The following is a 10,056-nucleotide window of genomic DNA, read 5'->3' as shown; positions in this document are numbered from 1 at the left end:
AGATGGCCAGTGCTTTTCAGAGAAGCACCCAGTTCTTCACCTCCTTCTGCTTTAGTAAGGAAAATCATTGACAAACCTAGCTTCTATTCAAGAAAAACAAGCTGTCTGTCAAAGAGATTGCCATCAACCCAACAAGTTGGCAGTGCCATATGCAAAATTCCAGGGATCTCCAGTGTCGGTGCACATGATACAAAGCTATTTAGTAGGAAAGACCCCAGCTGTGTCAGATGCTTCCTGACCTGAGGAACACTCATCCCAAGATCTTCTGGGCTCTTTTGCATGGAGCACATGTTTTTATGTGGAGCTTCAGCAATCTACTAGCAGGTAAATCCTGTCCCATAAAAAAACACAAGGGTTATGGAGTTAGTAATAACTCAAGCAAGGGTTATTCTGTGGTTTCAGTTTAAAAGCTTGGTGGGAGCAACAAGCCAGCCCTACCTAAAGCGAATTCAGAGGCTGTCATGATTCAGGAGTTGGAAAGAAAAATTACAGATTACAGGTAGGAATGAGAGTTAAAGACAGATAGTGTTTGGGCTGTGTAGTAGGCAGAATCAGTATTATGAGAAAATTCCAGCTTCCCAAAGGCCAGTCTTGACAGTGCAATGCACAGCCCAGCCTCCCCAGGTTGACACCCCTTGCCAACTAATGATAGCAGACTGCACCACACTTAAGATAGAAAAAAATCCTTTAAGGCCAATGATTTTCTCTTCATTTTCAGTGCACTGTATTTCTCCTCTTAGTCCAAACTAAACCATTCTACAAGACAAGAGAACCAGAAAACATGTGTCTAAAGTTATAGCCCTAATATCCATTTTGCACATAAGGTTCTCATAAAAATAATTGTACACAACCAATCACACAGAACTAAAAGGGATCCCAAGTCTGTCCAGTCTTTTTCTGCTCAGAGCACATGTTTTCTGACATGAGTCAATTCCAGCTGGGGGCTTTCAGGGCTCAAAAGCCTCGTATCTACCATTAGAGCTGATCTTCTACCTTTCGACTTTGTTTTCATCTCTCTTGAGAGTCCATAAAAAAAGGGGTTGAATCTCTTAGCTTTTTTTCTGTCTAACCATTAGGGTCATCAGAGGAGGTCTTTTCATACCTTTGATCTAGACTGTATTCCTGTTATTTTACCTGTCAGAAAGGAAGACTTATTTCTGATTTTTCCTTCCAGTTGGAAGGACATCTGTTAGCATAACACTCTTCACCTCTCTTTATCCTCAAATTCACTCTTGCTCCCCTAGTGTCTTGGTCTGGATTCTCTGAAAGCAGAGCCCCAGATAAAGGCTCACATGCATGTAGTTTATTTGGGAAGCGGTCTCAGGGAATAAAAATAGAAGAGAAAGAGGGGTAGAACAGAGATCGAAAGAAAATCAATACAATTCTTACACAATGGGCCACTGGTACCTGAATCCATGGAGTTTTGGAGGAATCTTACGAAATGTGTCTCAAAGCTGTCCACCCAGAGAAAGAAGAGGGGAAGCATATATCTATGGGCTTTCATCTTCATTGGTCAAGGAGGGTGCCATGGTTGGTAACTCGGATCACACTTGCATGAGTGTCGAATGTGCACATTCCACACCAAAGCATCGTCACAAAGCCCTGGATCTGGAAGCCAGGTGTGAGAGGAAGTGCCTCCAGGTTGCAATGCACAAAGTTATTTAAAGCCTATGCAGAACTGGTGACCTCAGCAGAAGGTAGATTAAGAGGTAGGGTGACAGAATATGAAGTGACTATACATAACTCATTTATATATATAAAAATATATATATATAAACTTATCAAGAGTTACAGTTAAGAAACTAAGCTAGCCACAGGCTGGGGAAAAATATTTACAATGCAGGCCTATAAAAAGTATTTTTATACAGAATACACAAAAAAGTACAACTCAGAAAACTAAATATAAATAGGCAAAATATTTGTACAGGCACTTCACTAAAGAATGCATATGAATGGTCAACAAGCACATAACAATGTGTCCAACATCATTAGTCAGCAGAGTAGTGATAATTAAAAAAACATCATAGCCATTTCATTTCACACCCATTAGAATGAGTCAAGAAGAAGGATTGACTACACCAAATGTAGACAAGGATATGGAGCAACCAGAGGACTACTACAGTGTTCAACCACTTTGGAAAACTGACAGATACTTAAAAAGTGAAATATGCACCTACCTTATGATCTAGCAATTTCTTCAAAGTATTTGGCTAAGAGAAATGGCATAAATCCACAATAAGCCTTCTACAAGAATGACAGATGTAAGGGCCACACATTGTATATCCATCAAAAGGAAAAAGCATGAACAAACTCTGTTGCATCTATACAATGGAAAACCCACAGCATTTAAAAGCCCCAAACTACAAGTGCATACAACAACACAGACAAATATGAAAAGCATCATTGCTGAGTGAAAGAAGCCAGGACACAAAGAAGTAGGCAGTTTTTAGCAAAAATAATATATGAATATGAAACCAGATTGGTGGTTTTTTGTTCTTGGGGAAGGGTTGACTGGAAATAATTTTTCTGGAGCAATATAAATGTTTCATTTCTTGGTAGGAGAATGGGTTACATGCATGCATGTATTAGTGTCAAAATTGATTTAACTGATTGATTTGAGCATTTCAATCAATTATATGTCAATATGGTGGTTTTCTTTCCCTTTTTTTTCCAGTTTCTCACAATGGTAACATATTCCTAAACTATAGTACATAGTCACAACCAGGATATTGACATTAACAAAGTCAAGATACACAGTCAAGAAGCTCCTGGGGAAAAGCTTGCAAATCTTAGCTCTCTGAGCATGGGGAAGATTTGGGGGTTGACACTAGTCTTTTTAGGTTTCGTCCACAAAGCCTCCCTCTGCTCACACTAAAACTTACTTTAAATATTTCTTGTAGGACTTTGTCAGCACACCACAAAGTTAGGCAATGAATGAAAGGAAATTATTGTGGTTCTTTAAGAGTTTTGTGTGTATAAATTACTTCTCCAATGTGATGGTCTCCTACATTTGTTGATCTCAATACCTCTGAATATTTATACCTTGTGTAGTGTCCTTGCCTTTGACTATTTTTAAACATTAGAATGTGTCAAAAATAATGTTTTGTCAATATACAAAAGTCAATTGCTTTCCTATATACTACCAACATACAATTGGAACTTGAAATTAAAAACAGCACTGTTTATATCACCAACTCCAAAATAAAATACTCAGATATAAATATAACAAACTATGTATAAGACCTAGATGAAGAAACTGTAAAATTCTGTTAAAAGAAATCAAAGAAGAGCTAAATAAATGGAAGGATATTTTATGCTCATGGATAAGAACATTCTGTCATGTTAAAATGTCATTTCTTTCCTACTTGGTTTATAGATTCAGCATATTCCCAATCAAAGTCCCAGCAAGTTACTTTTTGGGTATCTGAAAGCTAATTCTAAAATTTATATAGAAAGGCAAAAAGCTCAGACTAACCAACATGACATTAAAGAGAAAAGGAAAGTAATTTTTGGTAGAGGACAGATACTGTCTGACTTCAAAACATACTGTAAAGCTATACTAATCAAGACAATGTGTTATTGGTGAAGGAATGGACAAGTAGATCAATAGAACAGAAAAAANAAAAAAAAAAAAAAAAAAAAAAAAAAAAACAGAAATAGACTCAATATGGTTTGACTCTGTCCCCACCCAAATCTCATGTTGAATTGTAATCCCCCATTGTTAGAGGTGAAGCCTGGAAGGAGGTGACTGGATCAGGGGGATGTTTTAGCACCTTTCCCCTAGTGCTATTTCATGATAGAGTTCTCATGAAATCTGTTGTTGTAAGTGTGTGTCGATTCTCTCTTTGCTCTCTCTTCCCTGCTCTGCCATAATAAGACAGGCTTACTTCCCCCTCACCTTCCACCATGATCGGAAGTTTCCTGAGGCCTCCCAGCCATGTTTCCTGTGCAGTCCACAGGACTGCAAGTCAATTAAACTTTTTGTTCTTTGTAAATTACCCAGTCTCAGGTATTTCTTTACAGCAGTGTGAAAATGGACTAATACAAGACCTTAAAAAGCATAGTCAGCTGATCTTTGACAAAGGATCAAAGGCAATTTACTGCAGAAAGGATAGTCTTTTCAACCTATGATTCTGGAACAACTGGACAACCATATACAAAAAAAAATTAATCTAGGCACTAACCTTACCTTTTACAAAAATTAACTGAAAAAATGACCATAGACTTGAATGTAAAATGCAAAACAATAAAACTTTTAGAAGATGACCTATAAAAAAATCCAGGTAACTTTAGGTTTCTTGATGAGTTTTTAGATGCAATACCCAAAGAATAATCCAAGAAAGAAAAAGCTGATGCTAGACTTAATTAAAATTAGAAACTTCTGTGCTACAAAAGACACTGTTAAAAGAATGAAAAGACAATTCCACAGACTAGGAGAAAATATTTGTACAATATACATCACATAGAGGATTTGTATCCAAAAACAAACAAGAAACTCTTAAAACTCTACAATAAGAAAACAAACAACCAAATAAAAAACAAAGTAAGCCAAACATCTGAACAGGTGCCTCACCAAAAAATACATATGAATGGAAAATAAGCATATGAAAAGATGTTCAACATTATATATCCTTAGGGAATTTCAAATTAAGACAACACTGAGATACTATTATGTCTATTTGAATGACTAAAACTCCAAAGCTCTATCAACACCAAATGCTACTGAGGATATGAAGCAACATGAACTCTCACTTATTATTGGGTGTTATTGGAAGGGATGTAAAATAATACTGCTACTTTGAAAGACAGTTTGGCAATCTCTTTTTTGTATTGTTTTCTTGAGATTTTATTGGTTTTTTATATTTTATTAGTTTTTTATGTTGTTTTTTATTGATTTTTTAATTGGTTTTAAGTTCTGAGGTGTATGTGTAGGAAGTGCAGGCTTGTTACATAGTTAAACGTATGCCATGTGGTTTGCTGAACCTATCAACCTATCACCTAGGTATTAAGCTCAGCATGCATCAGCTTTTTTCCACTCCTGCCCTCCCCCAACAGGCCTCAGTAAGTGTTGTTCCCCTCCCTGTGTCCATGTGTTCTCATTGTTCAGCTTCCACTTATAAATGAAAACATGCAGTAGTTGGTTTTCTGTTTCTGCATTAGTTTGCTGAGGATAATAGCTTCCAGCTTCATCCATGTCCCTTCAAAGGACATGATTTCATTCTTTTTTATGGTTGCATAGTATTCCATGGTGTATATGTACCACATTTTCTTTATCCAGTCTATTACTGATGAGCATTTGGGTCAATTCCTTGTCTTTGCTATTGTGAATAGTGCTGCAATGAACATCCGTGTTCATGTATCTTCATAATAGAATGATTTATATTCCTTTGGGTATATGCTCAGTAATGGGATTGCTGGTTCAAATGGTATTTCTGATTCTAACTCTTTAAGGAATCACTGCACTATCTTCCACAATGGTTGAACTAATTTACACTCTCACCAGCTTGATTGGTTGGCTATTGATACTTGTGTTTGCATCACAAAGTTCTCATGCTGTATTTTTCAGCTCCATCAGGTCATTTGTGTTCCTCTTGCGACTGGTTATTCTAGTTAACCAACTCCTGTATTCTTTTATCATGGTTTTAGATTCTTTGCATTGGGTTAGAACATAATCCTTTAGCTCAGTGAAATTTATTATTACCTACTTTCTAAGGCCTGATTCTGTCAGTTCTTCCATCTCAGCTTCAGACCTGTGCTGCGTCCATGCCAGAGATGTGTTACGATCATTTGGAGGAGAAGAGGCTTCAATTTCTGGATTTTTTTAAATCTTTTTTTTGTTGGTTTTTCCTCATCTTTTTGAGATTTGAGGCTGATGACCTTTGGATGGGGCTTTTGTGGGCTCTTTTTTTGTTGATGTTGTCGTTGTTGCTTTTTGTTTGTCTTCTAACAGTCAGGCTCCTCTTCTGCAGGTCTGCTGCAGTTTGCTGAGGGTCCACTCCAGACCTTGTTCACCTGGATCTCACCAGCATAGTTTTCAGAATGGCAAAGATTGCTGCCTGCTCCTTCCTCTGGAAGCTTCGTCCCAGAGAGGCACCTACCTGAAGCCAGCCAGAGCTATCTTGTATGAGGTGTCTGCCAACTCCTATTGCGAGGTCTCACCTAGACAGAAGGCGTGGGGTCAGGGACCTTCTTGAGGAGGCAGTCTGTCCCTTAGCAGAGCTTGAGCGCTGTGCTGGAGGAGTCCCCCTCATCAGGATCAGCCGATCTCTTTGCCAGCAGGCAGCAAAGATCAAGTCAGCTGAACCTGGGACCAAGACCAGCCCTCCAGCCAGGTGCTCTGTCCCAGGGAGATGAGAGTTCTGTCTGTAAGCTCCTTACTAGAGCTGGTGAGCTTCCTGCAGGGATGCCCTGCCCAGTGAGGAGGGATCTAGAGGGATCTGGCCACAGACACTTTGCTGCACTTTGGGGAATTCCATACAGTCCAAACCTCCTAGTCTCCATAGCACTGTCAGGGGAAAACTGCCTGCTAAAGACACAGTAATAGTGGTTGCCCTTCTCCTTTCCCCGACCTTCTGGGAAATTAGTCATCCCAGGCAGACTCCAGCAGTCTGAGAGGCAAGGTTCAGCCTCTCAAAGAAAGGCTTAACTCAGAGAATACACACTGATAATGGAGGTTTCAAGCCAGGATTCTTAGCTTGCAGGGTTCCATGGGAGTGGGATCCAGTAAGCAAGACTGCTTGGCTCCATGGCTTCAGCTCCCTTTCCACAGGAGTGGACAGTTGTCCTGTCTCACTGGAGTTCCAGGCACTGCTAGAGTATGTAAAAACTCCAGCAGCTCAGTGACTGCCCGAATAGCCACCTAGTTTTGTGCTTGAAACTGAGGGCCCTCCTGGTGTAGGCTCACGAGGGAATCTCCTGATTCATAGATTGCAAAAATCTGTGGGAAAAGTGCCGTACCCCTGGTGGGTAGCACAGTCCCTTATCGCTTCCCTTGGCTGGGAGAGCGAGGTCCCCTACTTGGTGCACTTCCCAGATAAAGTGATATTCCACCCTGCTTGGGCTTGCACTCAGTGGGTTTTGCCCATGGCCTAGCCAGTTGCAGTAAGATGTACTATGTACCTCAGGTGGAAACGCAAAAGTCACCCACATTCTGCCTTGGTCTCTCTGGGAGCTGAAGGCCAGAGCTGTTTCTATTCACCCAACTTGGCCCCAGTTTCCTAATCTCTTTAACAAACCTAACCATAGTGTTACTATGTGATCCAGCAATTGCACTCCTAGATATTTATCTGAATAGGTTGACATTCATGTCCACCCAAATAAGTTTAAATTTATGCCACACAAATACCTGCACAGAAGTGTTTATGAAAGCTTTATTTATTGTCAAAAATTGGAACTAACAAAAATGACCTTTAATAGGTAAATAGGTAAACAAACCATGGTACATCCACACAATGGTATATTATTTGGCACTAAAAAAAATTACCTGTCAAGTCATGAAAAGACATGGAGAAACCTTAAATGCATATTGTTAAATGAAAGAAGCCGACCTATGGCTACATACTGTATGATTCAAACTACATAACATTTTGGAAAAGACAAAACTATAGAGAGAGTCCAAAGATGAGTGGTTGACAAAGGTGTAAGGTGTCAGCCTAAACACACACACACACACACACACACACACACACACACACTCTCTAGAGAACAGATTGAGAACTTGTCTTCCTATTTGGTGTGCTTTCCTCTGGTTGATCCCCACCCTTCACCTATTTTACATATACCTACCCTATCCTAATTGGTTTTCTACATTGTCTACACCTTTAAGTGGTGTCTTCACTTTAAACTTTTTTGCATACTCACAAACCAATCAGCATGCTTTCCCCATTCTGAGTCCATAAAAGACCCCAGATCCAGCCACACAGGGATTTTTACACCTTCAGGTAGGGGGACCACCCCCATGTCCCCTTTCCACTGAAAGCTGTTTCATCACTCAATAAAATTATTTTTCATCCTCATCACCTTCCAATGTCCCATGTATCCTTGTTCTTCTTGAGCATGGTACAAGAGCTCAGGAATCGCTGAATGTGGATACAAGCTATAACACAGGCAAGCTGGTGCATGCCTGCATGACTGAGTGGGGCTCAGGTAGGGCATTGCCAGCCGGAGATCCCCAGCTTGCAAAGGAACCAAGAAGAAAACTCCTACATCAGAACTTTATGAGGGAAGTCAAGGATTAGCTGATCTCATTCTGTGGAACAAGCATGTTTGGTTGACAACATGCCTATGCACAACAAAGAAGGGAAGACATACAGTGGTTTCCAGCCTTCGTTCCTAATTCTTTTTCGCTATAAATTCATCAAAAGCCTTAGTTGGGTATCCAACCAATATTAATTGATCATGTATGACATGCAAGTTACTGTTCTAGTATAACTGAGTATCCCAATTTTTCTAAGCAATAAAGAATGAGGGTTTTTTCTCTTTTCTCTTTCCTCTTTTTCCCCCACTTCTTACTTAGATCTTTAGAAATGCAATTAAAACCATTTAACTTCCCTTCAACAGGCATAATTATCTAGCTGTGTGCTTACTTAAAAACTCATGAGCAGAAATCCCTCCCACCAAGAGATTGCCTGGAGAGACATAGTCAATTTATAACCAAAAGTATGCCTGCTACAAAATTTTCTCCCACCTGGAGAGAATCTGAAGACAAGACCACTCTATAACCTAGTTCTGACCATGATGGTACCAGCTCAACCACCCAGTGGATCAAATACCAAAACAAGTCACAGGGACTCCCCACCAGCTCACTCCCTTCCCTGCATGCCATTCATGCCACATTCCCTTTTAAAAGCCCATGCTTTCTGCTCCAAAAGTGAAGCAGCACCCTTAAGGCAGGAAGTCGTACTCCTTCCCTTAAGCTAGCTATGGAATAAAAAGTCACGTTCTTTATACCTCATTCTTCTGTGCTGGATTCTCCAAGCAGTGAGTGACTCTTTGCAGTGTGTTTTGTTGCACTAGCATGGTGTGTACAGCAAGGAATATAGGAATATAGCCACGTTCCCACCATGGAGATCTTCCCTGCAGGGATCATGTGGGAAATGGTGGGCTAAGCTAGGTGGGATCAGATTGACTTTGTGACATGCAGACTTTGTAAACCCTCTGTTGCCACAGTTTCAGAGGGGTCCTGATGCTGTTGCTATAAAAATAACTAAATAATAAAAATTAAAATTGAGAAGTCCATGTTACTCATTTATTATAGAAAATTCTGAGTTTCCATTCGCAATTCAGATGTTTAATATAGTGTCTTCCTCAACTGTCTTGAAAGCTGAGTTCTTTCTTCCACAGCTGTCCAGTCTCTGCTGCTAGTTATCCTTTGTCCTAGGAAATCATTCTCTTGTCACCTACAGACCCTGAAGCTTCTGTCTAGGAAACATACTTTCTCATTCAGCTGCCTTTTTGCCTACATATTGGCTAGAACAGCAAGAGATTGAGCCTATAATGAAATGGAAAATTCCATGTGTCCAAATTAGGTTTCTCTGATAAATGAAACCCCCGTTAGACTTCTCCTCTGATGGCCACAGATTCTGGGTTTTAAAACAGTCTTGCTGGTTTGGCTTACTAAGCCTGATCAGCTTCCTGGGTATCACCACCCCTCCACTCCAGCCTGGCACCACCCTCTGTGTTCCCATGCTTCTTAAAGACTGCATTGCACAGTGTTTGCGTTAACGGGGTGGAGAGACAAGGTTCAGCCTCTCAAAGAAAGGCTTACCCAGAGAACACACAGATCAACTGTTGGGAATTCCAATCCATTTGCCTTGTTGTTTTTAGATTGCCAACCTATGTACTGAGTAATGCTGAGAGCAGTAAATAGTGAACATGATATGCTGCTGTTATCTGAGGTTTGTGTGTACAATAGAGTCTTATATGGAGAATTTTTTGAAAGGAAAAGAGAAAGAGATAAAGAAGAAAGAGAAGAAAGAAAGAAAGAAAGAAAGAAAGAAAGAAAGAAAGAAAGAAAGAAAGAAGAAAGAAAGAAAGAAAGAAAGAAAGAAAGAAAGA

This window comes from Cebus imitator, unplaced genomic scaffold (genome assembly GCF_001604975.1).
Source record: "Cebus imitator isolate Cc_AM_T3 unplaced genomic scaffold, Cebus_imitator-1.0 Scaffold55, whole genome shotgun sequence".
Taxonomy (NCBI): domain Eukaryota; kingdom Metazoa; phylum Chordata; class Mammalia; order Primates; family Cebidae; genus Cebus; species Cebus imitator.
Note: the sequence above shows the minus strand (reverse complement) of the source record.